At 49.5% G+C, this 21,987-nt stretch overlaps 1 protein-coding gene across 4 annotated transcripts in view; it reads left to right on the plus strand.

The window, feature by feature from the left end:
• The window catches only part of PPP2R2B (protein phosphatase 2 regulatory subunit Bbeta), a 118,137-nt gene that overhangs the window by 21,068 nt on the left and 75,082 nt on the right, over positions 1-21,987 (plus strand). The gene's annotated exons all lie outside the window — the stretch shown is intronic.

Consider the following 21,987-nt stretch of genomic DNA (forward strand, 5'->3'; position numbering starts at 1 on the left):
CTGGGACTTCTGAGCTATCTGAATAAACACAGTTGAGGAACTTGTTCAGGTTTTGCCTTTGCTTCCCTTTGGATGGGCTGTGGGCAGTCCCATGGGACTTGGGTTGAGACCTTGGGGTTATCTTTGATCAGACTTTGGTGGTTATTGATGTGGAATAAGGGTGCTGTGTGGGCTGGCTTGTGGGGCCATACACCTCAGGTGAAGTAAACTGGGACCAGTCTGTCCTTCTAAGTTTTGCTTTTTAGCAACGCCTCTTCAAGCTGGAAGGCCAAGAATGGGAAGATCCCTGACCACAGAGTTCATTATAGTGAGTGGGAACGAATGTTGAGCAGGAGACGATTCTGCTGAGTTTGGAGTTTTTGAAGTTTTAATTAAAATGCAATGGAAACACAGGGTCTAGATTAGCACTGCCAGGCGAGGTGGTTATTAGAGTTGCGTGCTGTTTACTTAAACGGCTCCTTAAGGGTGTTGCATACGATTTCTTCTGAAGCTTTGTTTCTAGGCTTTGAAGCTGCATATTTTCTCTTAAAAAAAAAAAAGAGATATGACTTGTTTGCTGGAGACAAACTAATTTTTTTTTTTCCCTCCAAGTCTATATTCCCTCTCTCATCTAGACCTTTCGTCTCTGAGCAGTGCTGGTTCCGTTCAGGTTATATTAGCAAGTAACAACAGGGCTGGAGACTGGAGAAGCTGGGAAGAAACAGAAGCTGCCCTGGGTGCTACTAAGGGGCAGCACCCCGTTATCCCTCTTGGTGTCTCTATGGACTAACAAAGGATTCTAGGAGAGCACGCAGCTCTCCTGTGAAATCACCGAAGCGCTGACATGTTATAAAGTCCTCTCCTTTTACTGCAGCACAGAAAACTTGCTAGGGAGAGGTTACCGCCTGCAAGGTGAAACGCAGTGGCCAGCCCTGTTCAAAAGTAAGGCTGGAAGAACCTCCAGCTCGGAGTTCTGCCTGGCAGGTCTGCTGAGCTGCTACAGTCTGGAGAGGCCCTTGCTCAGAGAAGGGTGGGCACACGCACAGAGCCAGAGACCCGTTCGGCAAAATCACGGCGGGGGGGCGGGCTGGGCCGCGCGCCCGTTGGCCCGCTGCGGCGCGGGCAGGCCGGCCTCGCCGGCTCGCGCTGCCGGTGTCGCCGAGCCGCGTGCTGTCGGGAGAGCGCGCGGGGAGACGGCGTGAAATGCGCGGGCGGTAGGAAACCCGCGCGGGCGGTAGGAAACCCGCCCCGGCGGCTGCGGACTTCTGCTGCCAGTCCTGCCGGGGAGAGCCGAGGAGAACCGGGAGGCCCGCTCTGGGCGGTGCCCGCCCCGCCCCGCCCTGTTCTGCCCCGCCCCGCCCCGCCCCGCCCCGCCTCGCCGCGAGTCCCGCCGGCTGCCGGGGCGGGTGCGCTCCCGCCGGCCGCCGGGCGGGGGCGGTGCCGGTGCGCGCCCCGGCCCCGCGCGGGGGGCAGCGGCGGCCTCGCCGGGCGGGGTCCCCCCGCTGCGCCCCGCGGGCGGCGGCGGCGGCGCGTCTCGGGGCGCGCTGGGCGGTTTTGGGGGCACCGGGCTCTCCGACTCCTTCCTTTCGCCTCTCCCCCGCCGGGGAACCCCCGTCGCACCGGGGTGCGGCACCGGCGTACGGCTCCCGCCGCACCGCCGACGGGACGCCCGCCCGGCGGGGGATGCTCGGGGCGATCCGGCCTTTGCTGATGGCCTCAAGGCAGCCGGACCGCCGCTGCACCCCGCGGGAGGAGTGGGGGGGCAGGGGGGGAGACTGCCGCTGGCCGCCGGCCTCGGGGTGCCTTGCAGCGGGCAGCACGCCCTGCCCGGAACGGGTCCAGGCAAGGGCTCCGGGCGGGAGCACGGCGAGGACTCTTGCTCTCAGGTGGCACGGCAGGGCGGGAGCACAGGTAAGGGGACGGCGGTCGAGCTCTCCGCTGTCTGGGGAAAGCTGCCGCCTCTGTCGCAGCCCGAGCCGGCACGTGTTGAACCGGCAGGATCGGGCACCGGCCGCCCGTCCCGGGAGGGGACGTGTGTGTGGCACTTCTGCGGCCGGGCTCCGGCGCTGGCCTCTCTGCACCCCGGGGCTGGGACGGGGCTGGGGAGCGCGCTCCTGCCTCGCCCCGGCGGCACCACAGCATCCCTCTGCTCCACGGGCAGCTGAAACAGCTTGCTTCATTCGTTACAAAAAATGTTGCTGAGGTTTGGTTTTTTTTTACCAAAAATGCTCCTAATTGTCAATGTTCCACCCTGTCGTCGTTGGATTTTGAAGATGATTTTTCTTCTCCCCCAGTTTGAGTTGGGAAGTTGCTCCCCATCCCGCTCCTGTGCTGAGCAGCGACCCGGTGCGACCATCGGTCTCCAGGCTGCCCAGTGCTATGGCTTCCTGCAATTTTGCATGTCAAACCAGCTCCAACAAAAGAAAGAGCTGAATTAAGAGCATATTTCCAAGGCTCTAGAGATATTTCCGTGATGTGACTATATTTCACTCACTGCAGATGGGTTCAGCTGTAGCTTCCCAGTGTTCCCGTGTCATCTATATTTAGTTAGTGCTTAAATCAGCACAAAGGTACCTTCTGTCATCCCTCCCACTCTCAAGAGACCTGATTGAGGTTGCAGGGTTGTACAGCTAGAAATGCTTCAGAGTGGGAGAGAGGGAGAGCAGCTGGCTGGGAGGATGAGCTTCAGAGCAGATCTCTCAGCCTGCGGCTGGCTTGAAATGGAGCTATTTTAAGCACTTCTGGGGAAGGCAGGAGGGTGAGTATCGTCAGGGTGACCTACCTGTAAGAAAAAAACATGGAAATTGTCTCTGTTAATCATCCCCACCACTTTGCCCATGTGTCAGTGGGCTTGCCAAATCTGTTTTCCCACCCATGGCGAGGGCATGCGTTTCCTCCAGCACTGTGGGCTGCGTTGGGCACAAACCACAGGCACAGCTCGGTGCCTCTGATCAGACCTAGAGGCGTATTTAGTTGCTGTCCTGGGTTGGCAGACCAGATGGTAAATAGCCAGCAGTAGCCTGCAGCTTCTTGATTTTTGTACGCTCTCTCCACTGAACCCACCCAGGAACGCCACGAATTACCACACTGGCAGAGGGCATGAAGGGCCACAAGTCCACCTGTGTTGACTCAACAAAAATGTTCACAAAAGCAATAGTGTGAGATTTAACCTTTCTCTTCTCTGCAGGCAGCTTTGCTAAAGCAGGGTCACCAAAAAAGTCTCAGAAATTCCTTAAATGTTTTGATATTGTGGTGAAGCTGTGCAGGTGTAATTGCTATACACAAGACCCTATTCTTACCATGAAAGTCTTGTATTACACCAGTGATTATCTGACAGCAAGCCAACAAACTGTGTTTGATACTATAAGTAATTTTCTAATGTGGATTATGAAAGAAAAACAGGCTGTCATAGGCTGATCTTGCTATATTTGGGAAATAAATGCACTATCAGCTTTGTGAAGCCATGTGGTGGATTTATTCACAATCAGCAGTTCCTTTCAAATGCAAGTTCATGGCATTTAGTAATACATTTTCCAGTATACAGCTCAGCACTCTTTTTTTTCTTTTTCCTTTTCCAGCATATGATTTGAGAGTGGTCAGCTGGCTGCGGCTGTAGGCCACCTCTTGTCTGGGCAACGCATATTCAGCAATATAATTAATCACTTACATTAGTGAGTTCTTACAAACTCCTGTGTACTTCATCATCAGTTTTTGTCCCTGCACAGTTTTGTCCAGTGCTGCTGGCTGCTTTTTTTCCTTTCTATGCAGTGTTGCACAACAGTGTGACTTTTTGGCCAAGTTTCCTCTGGAAATGGGGCTTGTAAGACCACGCTTGGAGTGTGTGTCTGTGTGGCCATCAGATCTGCTCTCCTCCATTGCTTCTGGCACTTGCTCCTACTCCACCAGATCTGGCTGAGGGCTGGGGGTCTTGGAGGTACCAGCTCTGTGGTAATGGGAACATGGGCAGAGGGAGATCCTCCTTGTGCCCTTTGGAGGGGGGTGGTCTCGTCCTGAGAGAGGGGGCTCTGCATCCAGAGCCCGTGCCAGGGATGCTGGGCACTGGAGCCCTGGCACTGCTGAGCAGGCTCTGTGTGCAGACGGAGGTGTGCTCAGTACCTGGCCGAGGCACAGTCAATCCCCATCATGGACCTGGTGGGTTTAGAGGACAGCGTGAGAGCGTGTGGCCACGAGCAGTGGGATGCAGTGCCGGTCAGAGATGGGTGGACCTGAGATATGACTCCTGGGTCTCCTCCTGGTCTGACCTGCTCCTGGTGGAAGTAACCACTGACACCCACATGTGACTTCTGCTGTGGGCTGCTCTGGTCTCTATGGGCTGGGTCCGTGTGAGTACTGCGAATCACAGTTATCTCTAGTGACCACCTGCACCAGAGGGTGCTCAGCTCCTCTTCCTTACAGGACTCAGTCCTTACCTGTGTATTCCCTTGGGATTGTTGCTGCATATCAGAGCTCAGCAGATCCCAGCCTGCTTCTCTCACTGTATTGTGGCTGATCTTGGCCACAAATCTTTCCCTTGTGCCTATTCCAGCTGCTCTGCCCACCTGTATAATGACGGCACTTAGCAGTAAATAGCTTCAAAAAGGCCTTTTAAACATTAACTAATGAATCTGCTCAACATCTTTGTGAAGGAGCTATGCATTATTTAAGGAACTCAAGGAGAGAACAAAAGAGGGACTGCAAGTGGGGGCTGAGTTCAGGACTTGGTGCCTCTGATGTAGGCATGCTTTGTACCTAAATGCTGAGCTGCTCCACTGGCCTATTTATTCCTTTTGTTGTCTTAGTCTGTAATGGAATATTTATTTTCATAATAATGCATTATAAAATCCCAGCTTTCTAAAACATAAGAAAGGGGCTTACCAGTTCTTAGTCTCTGTTCTCACTAACCAGAGAACACAAGTTTACTTCTTTGATTTGTAATAGGGCGAGACCCTTTATTTGGGCTCTAAAGCTTCTTATTCTGTCTCTTAACACACCTTCTGCCCAGAGACACAGCACACTGGATTGCCATCCACAGCTGAAACGGGAGGCTGGCAGTGTTTCAGGGATCTGTGGTTTTAGGTATTTCTATGATGCACAGGTACCTGAAAACTTCCATGACTGCATATGCAAGCAAAACAGATCAGTCCCATGTCTGTGTATGTGTGTTTACCCTTGTGCAATCTTGCACCCTTTCATACCTGCATCTCCCAGTGCTGGTAAGCTGCTTCTTGTGCAGTGAAGCCTTAGGTGGACTTCAGAGCTCTTGGTAAGTGTGTTCCCTACAATGGGATCCTACAGCAGAAAAACAGGATCCCCAAGACCTGCCTGGGCCAACCTGCTGGGTCGTGCCCTCTGCTGTTCCTGGAGCTCGTGTGCTGTGTGTCCCTTACCATCTGGCGTCTAATGCTTGCTGGTGTTTTGGCAACATATACATGAGCAGGAGGAGAGGGGGAGGAGGCTGAAGATGGCCCTTGCTGTGGAGCCCTCATTCCCTTGGGGAACCTGGTGCGTGACAATTAGCCAGACATCTCTCCTTGCTCTCTCTTGGGCACAGTAGGAGATGCTTTCTGGCAGCTGCAATCCCGGGAAGTGCTGCATACAGAGGGGCAGGAGTCAGCATAAAGCCATGCTGCTTATATCCCAGTTTTTCACAGAGGAACATATTTGGCTGTTGGGATCATTTGTTTAAAAACATTTAGTAATGGGTACATCCAGTTGCCTCTGTTTTTCCCTAGAAATTGGTGGAAATGGTGAGAAAGCCACAGGAACAGTCAAGAGAATGATAGGGCAGCAGTTCACCATCACTGTGCATTTGTTTGGCAGCATGACACCACCAAATGTGGCTTCCTGCTGGTTTGGAGCAGTTGCTCCACGTCCATGGCAGCAGTGCGGAGGTCGCGGCTGTGCCCTGTGCCCTGATCTGAGAACTGCCACCCTGCACCCGTCCGAGCTGCTCCCACGGTGTGTACCTAGGTGTAACTCATCCCTTAACCCAGAGTGACGTGCAACTGCAGTGTACAGTTTGGGGAGGAAATTAAGCATGTGCTGGATGGCGTTGCAGTGATTAGTCTGCGGAGTGTAATCATCAAATTATACAGCTGGGTTGGAGCCCAGCTGGAGGAGTCATTCAGGTGACTGAAAAAGAAGCACACTAGATATGACTTAGGCCACCCTTGACAAAGCATCGCTGTCTAGTGCAGATATTGCAGTGGACGTTTTTGTGCAGTGAGTGTCTCCCCATTAGAAACTTCGTGAAAACCCACAAAACCCACCTCCCAGGAGTTACTATAAAAGAGCCACAAGATGAAAATAACATCTTATCTCCTGCTGTGCTGGGCATGAACTTTTCATCTTGGGGAAGGAATCCTCTATCACCTGGCCCTCTGTGAGTATACTGATACGTGTTTCCGATGTGCACGAGGATGAAAGATGGGCTGTCTTAGAGAAGTGCAGTAAGGACCTGGCATGGGAGCGAAGCACCTCCAGGAGGTGTGATGGATGAGGGAATTACTGTTAGTCAGGCTGTCCATCCTTTAAGTGTTAATAGACAGTCCTGGGTTTCTGAGGAGTTTCTTGATTTTAAATACTTTTCTTCTTTGGGCTAGCTGCAAATTCTCTCCTGAATTCTTCTAACAATTAATGAAATCAATCTAATTTCTTCTTTCTTCTGCTTGGGGACCCCACTGCCTCAGTTACCTGGATGCCTGGTCTGTGGGTCTGGGCTGCTGTGATGTAGCTGCTGAAGCATCTTGCTTTTTGTATATAAGTAGAAACCAGTCAATACCATGATTCTATTAAACCAGTGACTGTCTGAGCAAGGTTTATACTGTGAGGTTTGAACGGCGGTTTGTTTTTATTGGGAGCTATGAAAACTGAAATGACTTTGGGCTGTCATTGAGCACTGATTAATGGCAGCACACAGCAGCAATATGAAAAGCATCGACCCCGAAGGAGGTTTGGGTGTGCTGAGCACTGAGGATGCACTGCAGGCAGCGTGGCTGCTCCAAGGTCTGGCAGAGGCTGGGGGTGAGCGCTCACCTTTGCAGCTCGTTCCCGTGTTTTGTGCCTCCCTGCCCAAAGGGAGACAGCTGCTGTCAGCACCGGCACCGCATCTGCTGGCATTAGGTGTGATCCAGGTCACTGAGCTAGAGTGGTGGCAGTGCCGCTCTGGGAGGCAGGCACAGGCCACGCGTGAGGCTGGGCAGGGTCTCACAGCCGCCTCTGTGTGAGCCCCTGGGCGGGTGGAATATGCCCTGCCTGTCTGCCCAGCAGTGTTCTCCAGGCATCAGGAAGCAGCAAGTCAAGAAGCGTCTTGGTCCAAGAGAGATGTCCGTGTTCATCGCAGGCAGAGCTCAGCTTACAGGTTTTTTTCATTGGCTGCTCCTTCTCAGAGCTGTGGGATATCCGTGCACACGCACATCCACACAGACAGGCAGACGCATGCAGATCCTGTCCATACCAGCTTGCACGGTGGTGTTATTTCTCTTTAATCTGGTTTCTTAGTAACTCACCTGAAGTGGAAATTTCACAACAAAACCAATGCATTCAAAGCAGGAGCTGATGAGAAGGCTTCCCTTTTATTTTTGCCTTGATTCTGCCTTTAAAGTCAATGTTCCTCAGCTGAAATGAAAAAGTAAGCAACTCACAAGCAGATGGCAACAAACCCACCATGCTAACCCATGAAGAAAAACCATCAAGGTGTGTTTTTTGACCCGCTGCCACATTGTTAGATGTTATTCTGTTGAAAGAGGCTAATTGACTTGACTGTTCAACCTAATAGCAGCTTAGGCTTCTCTCCATCCACACTGTTAATCTGAAGTCTTAGGTGACAGAATAATTGGAGAAGAAAACAAATAATCCAATTGATTAAAAACAGGAGTAGCCTAAGAGCAAGAGGCAAAAGTGTTTGTCACTTGGTGAAACAAGAGGCAGTCATGTCCCCAGTAAAGTTCTTGTCCGCAGTGTCCCCGTGGGCACGGGCGCTACCGCGGACCATCGCTCTCCATGGCTGGGGCAGCCTGTGTCCTCAGGATGGGGCCCTGGGGATGCTCCAGGGAGCCTCCCAGCCTGAGGGTCTGGGACCCCTGCAGCTTGTGGGGGGAGAGGGTCAAGAGTCACCAAGAGATGCTCGGACTGCAGTGACAATTCCTGGTGTGTGAGCAGGTCCAGACCCAAGGATGCCTGGTGCAGAGCCAGGAGCGAGGCTTGGCTCTGTGTGGGGATGAGCAGGGGCTGCCTGCATGCACTGCGTGGCCCCCGGGGGTTCCCGTGCCTTCCCTGTCCTCCTCTTGCCAGGGAGGCAAACAGCTCTCTGTCTTCTTCTGGGAGTGCTGTATCCGGAACGTGAGTGTAAACACAACTACACAGCAAACACCTTGCCTGCAGATGAGTCCATTTGCAGTCCTCCACTGCTCAGGCTGCCCTCAAATCTTTATCTTCACCTTTTCGTGCTGGCTTTGTAATTTTTCAAGGGTAGTTGTCCTTGAGAGGAAAGGCATTGCAGGTTTGCTGTGCTTGACATCACTCTCCGTGTTGTCTGAACTTAAAAGCCATAAAATTCACACTGATGAAATTTCACATGTGTAAGACCGGGAAGACGATGGAGAATGCTTCTGATGGGATGTCATGGCCATATTTTTCTGACACAGATTATTTGAGGGCAGGAGTGAGGGGGACATTGCCATTACACCCTTGACATTGACATTTTGTTCCCATAAATTTGGGTCTCAGGAAAATGGAGCACTGCAACCTCTTTGCCATAGTCTGTTGGCAGAAGTTATGTATGATGGTGTGTGGATAGATCTAAAATAGACTCTGCAGTCAGCAGGAGTATAACTGACTCTCTGGTTGGATGTGGCAAGTTGGAGTGGAAGGGCTAAGAGAGATGAAGCGTAGGAAGTGCTTGGGACAAGCTGGTGGGGACCAAGAGCTGCAGGTGCTAATGTCTGTGGTTCATTTGCGGAGGAGCTGAGTGTGCAGTCTCTTATCCCAGGACATCCTTCTGCAGCAGTACTGGTGAGTATTGCTACAGAGTAGGTGGAGTGAGTTGCTAATGGGTGTGAACTCAGGATAATCACGTGAAATATACTATTCAAATGCCTTTTTTTGATTAGCACAATTACTTTTTTTAGGTGAGTAATCATGGTAAGACTCCATACAGGTTGGCATCCAGTTTTGCATATATATTGCATGAAGAATGTGGTGTTCAGTGTTTCATGCCTCAGTACTACGCTGAATGTCCAGGGAACGTACTGATGGATTGATGATGCTCATACTAATGAACCAATTACTCTCCGTGCGTGAATATTTCTTCCTTTAAATGTTCAGAAATCATTCAAAAACATGACAAGAATGAAATCAGTTTTGTTTATTAAATTGGATTAAAGTAACTGGATTCCCACGTGGACAGGGACAATTGGATTTGATGTTACTTTGCATGTTGTTCCAGTCTCATCTTGGTGGGGATAGTTATCTGTTTTAGGAAGTAATTTGTTTTAAAGGACAATAAAATCTTAATGATCACATCATCACATTTCAGTGTAGACTTTTATACATAATGTCATGCTGACCTCATTGCTTATATTGTTATTATATGTAATTCAGAAAAAGGCTTTGGGAAAGACAGGTATGTGTGTGAGCACATGCATGTGTTTATGTTCACGTGTAACCCATGTACTAGACTAGGCTGCTGCTTGATTCATGATTTGGTCAGGGCTATTAGATTTCCTTCCCTCAGGCATTTTATAATCTATTTAACATAACACAGTCGTTTGTCTTGTTTGCTGACTACTTAACAGATGGATTTGTGGTTTTCGTAATTACTATATGAACGTTAATAAGACGTGATATCTTTTATTAATTAACAGTTTTCCAGGTTTGTTTTTCCAAATGACATGAGGTAGATTATATGTAAATATTAGTGACATACAAATATTAGTTTTACAACATTAGTGTTTTGAGAAGTTGTACAAACTTTTAAGGCTCCCCATGGTGTCTTTTTTTTTTTCCTCTCCCCTAAGCTATACTTCATAGTTATTCTCTAGTAGCACAACTGGTTTTATGTTTTGTTAAAGGTTGGTCTCTCCTTAGTGTAAGGAAAGCACAGACCTGGCCAATGTCCTAAGCCATTCTCTATATTTATCCTGCCTATCTGGTGTTCTTCCATCCCATTTATATCCTTGTAAGATATTCACATCCTATCTTTCCTCTCAGACATTTCCAAAAGTGGAAATCAGTGTAAACAAGTACGAAGACTGCATACCACACAGGAGAGAAAACTTCTCCCACCCTGGGATGCAGCCGTTTCTGGGAGCTATTACTGTAAAATGGTTGAAGAGAAGAATGGAAAAATGAGCTCTGTTGTCCTGGGAAATAGCGAGAGGCTGGCAGGGCAGGGCAGGGCACCGCAAGGTCCATTTTCATGGGTGACACCTCAGTCACGCCCAGCCCTCGTGCTGGAACTCTGAAAATGGGGAGTCCCCTTTGTGATGGAGCAGCCCCTTCTGTTACCCAGGAGGGGACCAGCCGGGTACCAGGGCACATAGAAGGGTTGGGGACCCTGGCCAGTCCCAATGCCGCGTTTCCCCAAGCTGCCATTTTTATTGGAGGCACCTGGAGGTCCTGTGGAGGAGGAGGAGGCATAGCCCTGGGAGTGATCGGTCAAATTTGAATGCTGAATTTCAGGCTTTCACAGAGAATGAATGAAATGGGAATGACGTGGGAGGGAAGGGCTGTACCGGGGGCAGTGCCTGCCCGCAGGGCTGGAGCCGCAGATGCTCCATTTGCTGTCATTTGCCGCTCCCTGTTTGTGGCTCAGAGTCACGGAGAAGCAGCATTACCAACTGAATTTAGGACCATGTGCACGTAAGAAACGTTGAACGGGAAAAGCATAACACTCTCTGACCCTCCCTTAATGCTTAGATGTTTTGAACACAAACACAATTTAAGCTGAAAGGTTCCCTTCTAAAGGGATGATAAAGTGTAACATATTATATCATAATGACAATATGCAAACGCAGACGTGACGTGAGTGTGGTGCAGCGTCACCCCACCGGTGTGCAGCCCTGGGGTGCAGAGCCGCCTGCCTCCGAGTGCTCCCGTTCTGGTCTGTGGGCTCAGCCAGGTCTTGGCAAGAGGCTCACGTGCACCCTCAGTGCCACGGCTGCCATCTCTTGTGTCAGCTCAGCCGTGCTTGTGGGACGTGTGACCATACAATACCAAAGAGGAGGGTGTGATCAGAGCGTGTTGTGATGACTTCTAGTGATTTTTCCCATACCAGAATAGTTTCATGCTTAAAATACGTTCTGCGTTAACCAAAGTGTGCATGAGGCTGGGCTGGCTTTCCAGCACTCGCCTAAATTTCAGACTTAGGTTATTGCAATGCACTGCCAACAGACTGTATCCTTCTGCCAAGGCAGCTGAGGAAGAAATACAGTTATCAGGGGGCAGGCCCTTTGCCTGCGTTTGTTGTTGCTTTGTGAAGTATTACTAAAAATTCACAAACCCCTGTGAACGTTGAAACAGTCAGCAAGTAGATCAGGCTCTTGGTTGTCCAGCTTTCAGCATTGCAGCCATCAACTGCTTTATTTTGCCTTATCCAGTTTTGCGTTATCCACCAGCCTGGTTTTGAGACCCCATCCATCCTTCTGATGTTTGCGAAACTTCAGCTGATCCTGGTGCAGGTTGAGATTGCCGCTCTGCCAGACATGCAGTTTCCTTTTCTTTGGGGAATTAATCCTGTCTGACTGATTAGCCTTTGTGCTTTCCATTTTACAAGGATTGCCAAGCTGCATCTGGGTGTTCTCCTCTCTTCTGCTGCTAGATGACATTTGAGGACAAGCAGAATGATTTTTATAAAGTAAAAATCCCAGCGCCAAGTTTGCAATGCTGTAAAACTTGCTGTGCTTGTGTTACAAGATGTGGGCAGCCCCAGTTGAATTTATACCATGATTTCATTACTTTTTGATGTAGTCCATGTACAAATTAAATGAAGGCAGTGGAGTAATTGCCATTTAGGATATACTATTCAAAATGACCTAGATGTGTTGGTGTCTCATACTGGCATACATCCTTTCAAATAAAATCCACCTTTGGGGCCATACAAAATTTTCCATATTTAATGCTAATTTAACAGAAATAAATGCTAAATAGTCATTCTTACAAATAATATCTCACCCCAGGATACGTGGGGAAGCATCTGAGTGCTCAGTATAAATACATTACGTGACAAACTTGGCTTTTTTTCTGCACTCAAACTGATCCCAGTTTCTCCTTTTGTTGCTTCTTCTGATCATGCAGCTGATGGATAAACAGTTTGCAGACTACTGGTTGTTTGATAGCTTTCCAGGTTTTTTTGTTTTTATTACAGTGGTGTATGATTGTCATCTTTGCTCCATGGAATTGTTTTTTGCCTTTGGCTTGATGACTGAAATTTTTTAAGCAGGAGAATGATGAATGAGAAGCAGTTTTTGGAAGCCAGTTCTCACACACATACACGCCAGCAGCGGCCAGTCCGTGAAGCTGATGTAAAGAGCCCAGCCTGTGTACGTTATGTTTTGTGAACAGCAGATAAAAAGGGGTGTGCACGGCTGAGGTGTGCAGCCAGCTGAAGATAAGCAGTTGACCTTCAGTATAATTTTACAATATCTGTTCCACTCAAATGCACGTGCGAGTTCACATGCTCCCCTCCTATATGGTGACCAAACCTAATATAAAACATCTGGGGAGCTGTATCTCTGTATGAAATAGTGGAATTAACATGGTGATTTTCTTCACAACTGAAAATAAATCAACAGGGAAATCCATGAAACAAAATATTGCCTTTATTTTTCCATTCTGCACTCACTAGATTTAGTTACTCAGCCTTAGACTTCCTATAATGGTTATCTCATGAACAATGTTCCAGTGTCATCTTGCATCCTCTTTATCCCTTGTATCACATTTCGCTGGAGCAGACTGTAAGCACTTTGGAGCAAGGAGCCAGTATTTATGTATTACACGGCGCCGTGTACATCGGCTGTGTGCTCTATATATAGGGCTCCAAGTCCCCAGGAGACCTTCTGCACTGGTGTCTCACGATGGTGTTTCAGACACTCAGCCAACGCCAGTCAGGTTTTGGCTTTCCACTGTCCTGTGTGGTGGAGTTTGTTATTCCAGTTAAAAACCAAAACCAAAGGAACAAACGAAACCCCAACACTGACAGAAGACCTCATTTGCAGCACTGCTCGGAGTAGCTGTTTTCAAGCAAAAACTTACTCCTTAGCGTAGACTGTGCTCAACTGGTTCAGATGCACTGGTGCTGTAACGTGTGGCCTTAATCTTAAGAAATGGCAAATCCTATTTACTGTGTAAGTATTTAAGCTAATTATATCTCTGATGTGAGGAACATGTGACAAAGAGTTCACACTGTATCCTTTAAAGGACACTGGAGTCTTGGACCCTCATGAAATATTCTGTGCCTCATTCCATTTTGGGGGTATTATTGTATGTGTTCTGCAGTGTATTTAGCAATAATATAATGTAGTAATAATATAGAGAAAAAGAGTATGTTATGGCTAGATTGTCCATAGAGTAAAGGAAGAAATAATTAATAACAGGTTTTTCCTGGAAGCGCTGTGTTTGCATTGCAGTTGCACAGTTATGGTATCTGTGGCATTATAGGATTGATTTCATAAACAGACAGATGTTTTGGTTTTTCAAGAGCTGCATTTGAAATCAAACTCCTGTGCTGGTGCCTTAAGTAAGAACAATGTTGTTTCTCAGGTGAGACTGCTGTATGAAGCTCTAAACAGGCTTTGCAGTAGCTGCAGAGACGCCAGGAGATGAGAAGGCTTGTGTCCGTGGAGGAGCAATCTGCAGCCGCGGAGGATTGGCCCGTTGGCAGCGGGACCCGTTCCCATGGCAGGAGGGTGGCGCGGCCAGCACCAGCGGCGGTTGCGAGCTGCCTCCGGCTGCAGCGGCGCGGCCAAAGCCAGCCGAGCCGTCAGCGGGGATGCTCCACTGGCACTGGAGGGAAAAGCCCAGCCGGCTCTTCACGAGGCATCGATGTGTCCCCCGAGGCTTCCCGGGCACAGTGTGGGGCTTTGTGCGGTGCTGGGCCCTCAGCCTCCCACATGAAAGGCTGCCCTGTCGCCTTGCTTTTCAGCGCTGTTCAGCGGTGGGGCAAGGATCCTGCGGTTAAAGTATGACCGCAGAGAGTGGGATGCCTGATTCCCACAGACACTTACTTGGCTTCGTGAGGATTTCTGCAGGCTTTCACGGACATAGGCGAGATCAGAGCCAGGCCCCTTACCTCCGTACTGGTTTTGGTCAAAGTCAAAACACTAGTAAGGGGAACGTTTGTGTATGGCGAACTGGATGGGTGCTGGTACCCTGAGTGGCTCTGAGTACAGGGTGGCATCCGTCTGGATGGGCAATCAAACTGAAAAAATCACTTTCTTAGTGGTGGGTTCGTCCCTGCCCTCACAAACCCTGGCTGGGGGAGCGAACGTGGGTGCGCGCGTGCTGCTGAGCAGTCGGGTTGCTGAGGCTGCCGGCCGCGCACTGGGCTTGGAGCAGGTCGCTGCATCTGAGGCACCCACAAATCCAGCTGGAGCCCCGAAAAACCGCGGCACTGGCAGTGGGGTTACTGCAGTGCTCGGCGGCATCACCCCGCTCTCAGGAGAATGGCAGGGCGATGAACTGCAGAAAAATAAACTTGCTGAGGAATAGCCAGTAGATAATCCACATCTACTGCTTAAGAGACATAGAAATAAGACTCTTCTCTTTCTAATTTCAATGTAGTCCATTGTTATTTCTCCCTAATTTGTCACGCCACCTTTGTAATCCATAAGATAAATATGTATTTTCTTATATATATAAAGTCTTACATATATATAAAAGTACCAGTAAACAGTATATCCAAAGTACGTGATGAGATAATACAAAGGAGATACCTGAAAACATGATTGAGAAAAGTTATTTCTTACCTTATATATATCTCTATATGTCTATATCTCTCACAGTGTGAACTTGCGGGAGGAGTTCCCACTGATTATTAGCCCTGATAATGCAATGGTTGTCAGTTATCACTGGTCTCAGAAGAGCAGAGAACAAATTGTGAAACCTTGATCATCTAGCACAAAAATGTTTCTTCTTCCAAGTAGTTCTGATGCGATCAGAGGTGCCGAGACTTGATGGTTGCACTTGATGATGTGGAAGTGCCTGGTACTGTTTGGCACATTGAGAGCTCTGTGCTCACACGACCTTTCCGTACCACATGTGCAGTGTGTGCAGTCACACAGAGGCACATTTACACGTGCAAAATCTGACACTACCTGAGCAAAATCTGTGTAGTTTTGCATGAAAAAATGTCCTGGTTTCAGCCGGGATGGAGTTAACTGTCTTCCTAGTAGCTGGTACAGTGCTATGTTTTGAGTTCAGTATGTGAAGAATGTTGATAACACTGATGTTTTCAGTTGTTGCTCAGTAGTGTTTAGACTATGGTCGGGGATTTTTCAGCTTCTCATGCCCAGCCAGGGCACCTGACCCAAACTGGCCAACGGTGTATTCCATACCATGTGACGTCCCATCTAGTTTAGGAACTGGGAAGGGGGGGGCAGTGATTTTGGCCGCTCGGGGACTGCCTGGGTGTCGGTCGGCGGGTGGTGAGCAATTGCCCTGTGCATCATTTGTACATTTCAATCCTTTTATTACTTACTGTTGTCATTTTATTAGTGTTATCATTATCATTATTAGTTTCTTCTTTTCTGTTCTATTAAACCGTTCTTATCTCAACCCAGGAGTTTTACTTCTTTTCCTGATTTTCTCCCCCATCCCACTGGATGGGGGGGAGTGAGTGAGCGGCTGCGTGGTGCTTAGTTGCTGGCTGGGGTTAAGCCACGACAAAAAACATGTCCCATTAGCTCAGTTGTAGCTATTGGGGTATATGAAGGGAGAGCAAAGTTTTGGCTCAGAAGAAAATGAGCGAGAAGCACTGGCAATGGACTCAGTAGAGGAAGAGTAGAAATTAAGAAAGGCCTGCTAAAATGCCACAGAAGCGCATCAGTCTAATTGAAGATAGGAGAGAAAGCACTTGGAGAGCAGCTATTCCCAGAGCCGGGCTGGGTGTGTGGCAGTGCTTGTTCCTGGTGTGCTGTTAATCATGTACAGCTTGTACCAGTACCAGTAACAGCGCGTAGCAGGGGTGAAGGCCAAGTAGATCAATTTATCATACGACCTTTGGGAGGCAGAAGTCTTCGCCTACTTTGCATTCGATGAACTGATTCTTCCCTTTTCTGCCCCGAGGTCCTGACCCTTGTTCTCTGTCATTCATGAAGGAGATGGCTGCAGCTCGCCCTCTGCATGTGACCTGACTTCCCAATTTTCTTGATCTTGGTTTAATCCAGTAAATTACTGGTCTTCCTGGAGTCATGTTAATTAAGGTTCATGTCACTGGGACTCCATCCTGGATATGGGTTACAGCTTCCCCAGTTTTCTTATATGACTTATAGTTGAAAACATGAGAAACAAACTGACAGTATAATGAAATCATTCGACTCTTTTGGTGTGCTACAGGAGAAACACAAGGCTACGATTCCAGAGCATGGGCTGGGGGATGTGCAGGGGGCTCAGCGAGCCTGGTAACTTGCGGTGGGATTCACAGATGTTCCATGCAACAGCCCAGCCCTCCATCTGTGGGTCGAGAGGATGGGCCCACACAAGGTGTTCACCAGGAGGATGTTCATCCAGAGCATGTTCATCTGCACTCTGTCTCCCTTGATGGCCGGATGGGAATGGTCTTTGTTGGCCAGCACAAGCTGGCAGCTCCCCAAGCCTTCCCCAGGCTCCCCAGGCTGTAAACAAGCAGTGTTGGTCTCTCTGGGTGCTCAGCTATGCAGCAGGGATAATATTTATCCACCCGCTGTGAAGCGCTTGAGTGTCTGTGGTCCTCTGGAAAGAAAGGTCCCTGACTGGTGTCTCTGTCTCTGGTTCTGGATTGAACTACCAGTGTGCTGGAGCAGGCACTGCTTTCAGAAGGCGTCGGGAGTGTTGGGCAGCACGGGTCCTGGTATGCCCGGGACAAGCACGGAGCTCCAGGGTGTGCTTGGGAGTGGGGGTCAGAAGCGCTGAGCGAGTGGTAAAGTCCCCAAAGGCTGCTGAAGGAGGTTGTTTCTCTGGAGGCCATGCAGCATACTCAGCTGCAGGGTGGCTAGTGTAATTGTCCAGTTACTGTTGGCGATATATTTCCAGCAAAAGGCCTTAATCTCTGATTCACTTCTGTTTTCCCACTGGTGCCTGAGCCAAGGACTCGCCCTGCCAGGTTACGTTCCCCTTGCATTGCTGGGAGCAGTGTGTGTTTTGGTACAGGGGGTACACGCTGCCCGAGACCTCCAGCTGGGTGTGTGTGGCACGTGCAAGGGCTGAGGGGTCAGTGATGCCCATGGGTTTGGGGCTGTGTCTGAAGGCAGGACCACACACAGTCAGTTCTTCCAAACGTGCTGCTGGGCAATGGATACTGCCAGTCCCACGCTGAATGCCCCAGGCAGTCCCACATTTGCACCTCCAGAGGGAAGCCTGGCTTGCAGCTCAGCTCTGTCTTAGAGGAGGGAGCCACCAGCACCAGACCCCTGGTTTCAGCAGGAGCCGGACACCTGAATGTCTGCTGGGGTCGCTTAGAGGTGCTGCTCCTGGCGGCAGCGGCCAGGGCTTCCCACCAGCCGTGGCTATCCCAGGGACACCTTGCCTATGGTGTTAGATGTGTTCAGCACTGGGGATCACAAGAAGCTCTGGGTTCTTGTAATGTGGCTCTTCCAGTGTGTGTAGCATGGGGGTTTCTGCTCTGGGACAGCCCCTTTCCCTTTGGGGTCATCCGTTAAAGATGGGCCAGCCAGCCCCCAACCCGATTGGCTGACACCAATTACATGTGGGATAAGAGGAGTGTAATTACCCCATTTTTGCTGCTTAATTAGCTTCTCAGATTTGAAGTGCTCTCTCTACTGGAATCTGCAAGCCAAAGGACTGGGAGCACATTTATAAATGCATTGGGAACTGGACATGATGAGAGAAATTGTACAAGAGCTTTTAAGTGCTCTCCCTCTAAGAATATTAATTTTATGACATGACCTTCACCCAGATCAAAAATTAGGTGCTGACTTTGGTGTGAGCTGCGCAGTGCTGTCATGCTAGCACTGGTTTCCCTTCCTGTGCAGAGATGGGCTTTCAGTTAAGGCATGCTCTCTTACACTGAAGTTATGTAAACCTGGTTAGTGCAGATAGTGGTGGCCACTGATTGTGTTGTGTCCTTAGTTTGATAAGTCTACAGGCACTCCTTGGGAGAAAACTTCTTTCCCACATAAGAAAACAACAATGTGGAGTCAGCTGTGTTTTCAGAGTGACAGTGGCCTTTCAAAAGCCAATACTGGTCCAAGGGATTGCATCACTTTATGAAGTAATGATTGGCATGAATGTCATGAATTCCAATTAATTTACATATGCATTAAAGTGCCCTGTCAAGAAAGATGGTATTTCAAACATATGCCATTAAATATTTATCCTCGTTGCGATCTCCTCTAGGCACAGTTAGTGCCTCTTCCCAGCACCCCTGCTCCCACCATGTGCCGGGTTTCTTGGGGAGCATTTGCAACGCGCCAAAGCAGCATTGGCTCCAGTGCTCACCGAGAACGGTGCGGAGAAACAGCCCACCTTGCTGTGCCCTCTGATGTGTCCATTTCCATAAAACACAGATCACGGCATGCAGGGAGTTGCTCAGCAGCTCAGTCTTCAGAGAGCCATCTTCCTCCATGTGGCAACAGCAGTCGAAGATGCTGCCGGGTGGGAGCTCGTGCTGCTCCCGGGGAGCGTTTCCCCGTCCCGCCCCAGAGCAGGAGGACGTTCCACCCGTGTGAAGGGGCAGAGCAAGGCAGCAGCATCGGCCCGTGGCCTCAGGCGGCTGTGCTGCCCACACGTCCTGCGGCTGGGGCAGAGCGGAGGGGACGCGGGGATGCCTGCTGCCAGCCCTGTCCCCTGAATTGGGGCAGCGGAGCTGTGTGCACGTGCTGTCACCAGAGCTTCTCCACGCAGGCTGGCCTCCCGGCATTGTCCAGCAAGCCAGCGCCTCAGTGACGGCACTGCGCTAATGATCAGTTAATCAATAGAAATCATTCTTACAAGTTTAAAAGAAATTTTGTTATCTAATAATATATTTAACAGTTAAAAAAATGAGGCTAGTGTTCTAACTCAGACCAGTAATTCGGAAAATAGATTTAGTGCTCATGGATGTGAAAGTAAAATAAATGAGGTGAAGGAAGTTTTGTGCTGAGCATAAAATCGGAGGTTTGATTCAATTATTCTTAACACACTGCCTAGGTCCCACAGAAACCTGTGCAGGGGAGCTCTTAAACCTATTCTAATTGAAGCAAAAATCATTGGAGTGGAAAGTGTCCTGGCTCTTCAAGAGATGTCAAAGTATATAACATGGTAGACACCTGGGGGTTTGGAAAACAGTGACGGCTACAAGCTGACCTTTGGTGAATTTAATCTGCAAATGGATTCCTGCTTAGGACAGCTAATGCTTTTAGTTATTGTAAAGGCTCGTTCCTGGATTTTAAAAAGCTGAGAATAAATGGATTTCATGATGCAGCTCCTATGCACGTTGCATAACAAATGGGTGGCTTGTGGATGTATTTAAATGATACGGTGTATTGAAAAACTTTGCAGGACTTATGAATATATAATTATAATTCATGCACAATGGGGAGAATGATTTTTCCAGTTAATAAAGGAGAAAGGACTTGGCACTTGTTAAAATGGAAATACACTGAAGACAGACCCTGCTGAAAAGAAAGGGAAAGAGGTTGCTGACTTGTATTTATGTTTCTTAAATAATATTCATGAGCATTGCAGGGGCTTGTTATTCAGCAGGGCATTGCCTTTTGACTGAGTCTTGCCATGTCAGATCTGAAGGGAGGATGCGATACAGTAATGTTTACTTGTTAAAAACCTGTGTTTATTTTTCTTTTCTGGAGTTGCGATTGTTTAAGCTAGATCGCGCCCATGTCTTACACGGCATACACAAGCGCACACCTGCAGGCAAACGCACATCATAGGCAGAGGTAATCTGATTCCTGGGTGTAGTGTATTGGTTTGGTTTTAACCTTTCTTTTCCTTCGCTCTTTTCCTACGGGAGGTCCGTACCCTTCCCTTCCCTGTGGAGAGAGCAGGCTACAAGCACGGAGGCGTCAGTTGACTTGCCCAGAGGCAGCAGCAGGTCTGAGTCCTGCCATGCCGTACTCGGTCCGGTCCCTTGTGCTGTAGCGTACAAGGAGCTACCAGCCACACAAAAGTTACTTTTAAAGCATGATGTTACTGCTGTGACTCTTCTTGGCCTGCAAGAGAGCTTTAGTAAACACATCTCTGCACTTTGCCATGAAACCATGGCCAGGTCCTATGCCTTGTCACAGTGAGTGAATTCAGACTAACCTGTGGATCTTGCCCACTGCAACTGAGAGGAGCGTCAGCCACAAATATAATGTGTTTGCTTAACTTAAACGCGTGCCTGGTTATTATAGCAAGGAACTCACACTCCAGAACAATTCAGTGAAGGCTCTGGGCATAGAGACTTCAGGCTCATACCTGTCTGATGAATGCTTCTGGCTTGTCACAACAGTAATCCCCGTATTAATGAATGGCCTGTGATGTGGTTGACTGACAAATCCTTGAAGTTATATATGCGTATGAGTAAGTGCCAGAGTTCTCCAAGGTGCAGTTTTACAATGCCTTATATCAACCTCCACGTGACAGCATGTCAGAAAGTGTCCTGGGGAGGCAGGCAGCTGAGAGCCTGGGAATTCACCTTTCCTCACAAGGTCACAGCACGGAGCAGAAAGAGCTTTCCTTCTCTCTTGCCCCTTGCCTGAGAGGATCCACACGCTCCTCCAAATGGTGTGCGGCAGTGCTGTGGTGGCAAGGAAAGCCCTGTCCACAAGACGTGTGTACTGGACATACTGGAGTCCTTGAGCCTTCTTGCTCAGACATGCTATCTCCTGCGCTTCCTATGGAATAAGCAGCTCCTGAGGAGGCAGTGTGATCTCAGCAGAGTAATAACATAGGCTGTAAAATCTTGTACCTTCCCAATGAGATTTTAATTATGATACTACAGTTAGGAGAGGAAATGGAGCTGCAGCGCACCACTGTATTTACAATGTTATCCAGCATCTTTGTTCATTCCCTCTGCATCCAGGGTATTTCCCCTCCAGTCCCAGTAGCAGTAATGCTCCTCACTGGTGTGGCACCAGGCTGTCAAGACAGCTGAGGTGGGCACCGAGCTCTGCGGTTCCTGTGGCTGATGCCGACCCCGCACCGTGGGGGGCTCGAGGGTCGCGAGGCTGACGGTGCTGGCGGGTGGGCACACAGCGCAGAGGTGCCGCAGGGCCTGTGCCCCTGCATGCCCAGCTCCCCTGCTGCACCCAGCCAGTGCCCAGCACCAATGACAATCCTGGACAGACCGAGGGCTCTGCTGCTACCGAGGGTGCTGCTGAGGTGGGTCTGGGCTGCGAGGCGGGGTGCACCCTGGGGTGCAGGCCCGGGTTGGACCCCAGGCTGTGTCTGTGCACCCATCTCCCTTCAGCAGCCATCTGGGCAGAGGAGAGCGGGGACAGAGGGGGTACTGCAGGTCGGTTGTGACACTGGTGTGAGAGCATGGAGTCATGCCCGTACCCCCCCCCGCTGCTGGCCAGGGCGCACATCGCTGCCTGGCTGGGGACGTCTTGTGTCCTGACACTGCGGTTGGGTTTTACCTCCAACTTCAGGTGCAAGGGCTAACAGAAGCGGAGTTGGGGGAGCTTGCCCCCTGTGAGTTTCTTCCCTGTGTCTGCCCATGGCTCACTCAGTGCCAAGGATTATTTTTTCCTGGACTGTATCAAGACACAAAGCCCTCCCAAGGAGCAGTTGTTTCCCTTTGGCATGCACCAGATGACACGACCAGAATACAGCCTGTCCTTTCAGAGGTGTGCCCTGAAAAGGAGAGCCCTGCCT

This window comes from Buteo buteo, chromosome 24 (assembly GCF_964188355.1).
Source record: "Buteo buteo chromosome 24, bButBut1.hap1.1, whole genome shotgun sequence".
Lineage (NCBI taxonomy): Eukaryota > Metazoa > Chordata > Aves > Accipitriformes > Accipitridae > Buteo > Buteo buteo.